Genomic DNA, 2,958 nt, shown 5'->3' with positions numbered 1-2,958 from the left:
TCCCAGCCTCCCAGAGCTCTCCGCCGCGAGCTTCCAGGGGCCACCGGAGAACTCGGTCCCGCCTCCAGAGCTGAGAGCCACTTGGCGGGGAGGGAGTGGCGTTGAGCTGAGGCAGGAGGCGTGGGCTGGCCCGAGAAACCGGCGCTTCAGTCTCAGTTGGCGTTTCGCGTTCGGTTATGCCCCACTGCCCCGACGCCTCAGTCGCTTTGACCCCTCGGACATGGTCCGCTCTCTGGGTCTTAGCCTTTATCTCAAGGCAGACCAGGTCAGCAGCTAGGAATGAAGACCCACCACTGAAGCCTCCCCAGGCCCACCTCATCCCTGCTGTTGCAACATCCCTGCTGTTTCTTAATCACAGAGTCCCCTAAAAGACCCAGAATCAACAACTCCCCCCGTAAATGTCCTGTTGGCAGAAGATAAGACAGGGGCATGGGAGCCCTTCTGGAACCCAGGACCGCCTACTCCCAAGGTCTGCCCTGGGCCCATGGCGAGCTGGATGGCCTGGGGCAAACTGTTCCGTTCTCAGGAATCTGGCCAGCCAGCTGTTAATCACAGACATTAGTAAAAAACTAAACACACTTACAATTATATATGTGTATACATATATATTTTCCCCCCACTTTGAGGCAGAGTCTCACTCTGTCACCCAGGCTGAGTGCAGTGGTGTGATCATGGCTCACTGCAGCCTCCAGGCTCCAGCTATCCTCCTACCTCGCTCTCTCCAGTAACTGTGACACCAGATGCACGATACTGCACGAGGCCAATTGTGTGTGTGTGTGTGTGTGTGTGTGTGTGTGTGTGTATGTGTGTGTGTGTTTGTGTGTACATGTGTGTATTTTTGCTAGACTGGATTTTGCCATGTTGCCCGGGCTGGTCTTAAACTCCTGAGCTCAAGCAATCCACCCACCTCAGCTTCCCAATGCTGGGACTACAGTTGTGAGCCACCATGCCTAGCCACAAAGCACATTTTTAAAAGGTAATAAGTGCTCAAAACACGTCACTTCCTAAATATTTGATAATAACCTTTGGTATTGAGCCACCAGAACCACCAACACTCCGAGACAGCCAGCAACTCCCAGAAGAGAGCAGAGTGAGGTGGAAATGTAGGGGAAATAGTACATGGTGTGCTCCCTGTATCTCCCCAGTCAGGGACATCGTAATGGCTTGAAATAGGTCCTGGTAGAAGTATTTACACCACCTGAATAGGCGAATCAGAGCCAGGGGTTTGGCCAGGTAGATGAGCCCTCGTTACACAGCTACTCGCCTAGCGGGGATGCGGACAGCAGATGCTGAGGCTGCAGGTACAGGAGGAAGAGGCCGTCATCCAGCAAGACAGTAGAAAAACCGGGCCAGGGTTCCTCCATGAAATTACCTCATTTGAGCCTTGACCAAACCCTGGACTGGGGACTGGCCTAGGAGACTGAGTGGGTATCAGGTGGAGAAGATACAATCGTACCTTATGTTACCATCTAGTTTGGAGAACAGCCTGAGGAACCTTTTAGGCTCTAGACCTCAAGATCTTTCTTACCTCTCCGCAGAATTGACTTCTTTCTCTAACAAGCAAGAAAGGCAAGGAGAGGAAGGAGGCTTGCCTAGTCTCTCCTGATACCTAGAAAATCTTTCTAGAGCCAAAGCGCTCTGAGTTGGGTTTGCAAGAGGGGAGAACCAAGAAGGGTGTTTGTGATGATTTTGAGCATAAAGGGGATGATGTGGGAGAATTTTGAAATTTTTTTAGGGAAGTGGCTGTTCAGGTAAACAACTCTATTGTCCAAGAAGAGAAAAAGCTGGGACTGGTCCATCAGCGAAGAGCACTTTTTGCCCATCGTCTTCTCCCCATAAAGGATCCACTCTTGGAAGCACCCCTGGGGCCTTGGAACATGAAGATGGCTCACATGCCCACAATTCTAGTGGGGCCGCTCCTTGACTGAGATGCAAGGAGATGAAATTCATTATGTGCATGAGTGAGAGATGGGTGTTTATACTCTGTAAATGAAAGGGAGAGTATGTGTATGGGAGGACTGTGTGTGAGAGAGGGAGTCCAAGTTTACAAAGGCCCTGTGTGTTTGAGCGTTCAAAGAAGGCCTGTAATTAAAGAGAAATGCAGACAACCACCAGGAATGATAAGTCATTTATTTGGGGCAAGCAATTGTTTTACTACACCCAGCAGTTTTAATGGTAGATTGCAAGGTTTCCAATGACATTTTACTTTCATTCCGATCAGTGGGTTCTGTCAAGGGCTGCAGCACATCAGTCAAGGTGGTAGGCCCAGGGAGAGGAAGTCCCCTTCCCACCTACTGCTCCCCCTGCCCCAATCACAGCCCAGCTTTTCCTACCCCTGAGCACAGAAGCTGGCCACGTAGATTTGCTCAAAGGGATTGGCATGTATTGCAGGCTTAATATGTGCTAAACATTGCACCAAGAGTTGTATGCACATTCTCGTATTTAATGCTTGACTGTCCTCTCTTGGGAACCTTTGGTTCCATCCAATCACTTTCACCAGGAGTTCCTAACTAGGAATTGAGGATGTGCGGATATGCCGAGCACTTGAGCAGAGGTGAGACTCAGGATGGGCACTCCACTTTTATCACTGATCTGATTCTCTGACTCTGCCTTTCCTCATCTATCAAAAGAGAAGGGATTACCCTCTCTCAGAGGTCTTCAGCCAGAGGACTACATCAGAAATCTGTGGTCTCGGTAATACCTAAGATAACAACCAGGTCAAATATTACATGACTGATTGAGGCCTTTGGAAGAGAACATAGTACAGTGGTTAAGAGGCCATGGTCAGAGGGCCTTGTGTACATGCCTCCACCAGATCTTAGCTGTGCAATCTTGGGTAAGTCGCTATACCTCCCTAAGTCTCGCTTTTCTCATTATTAAAATTGGGGTAAGAATTCTACCCATCTCCTGGACTAAATGAGTTAATATGTAATTCCAAAGTGTTTGGCAATGCTAGGT

The sequence above is a fragment of the Saimiri boliviensis genome, chromosome 6 (genome assembly GCF_048565385.1).
Source record: "Saimiri boliviensis isolate mSaiBol1 chromosome 6, mSaiBol1.pri, whole genome shotgun sequence".
In the NCBI taxonomy this organism is placed as follows: domain Eukaryota; kingdom Metazoa; phylum Chordata; class Mammalia; order Primates; family Cebidae; genus Saimiri; species Saimiri boliviensis.
Note: the sequence above shows the minus strand (reverse complement) of the source record.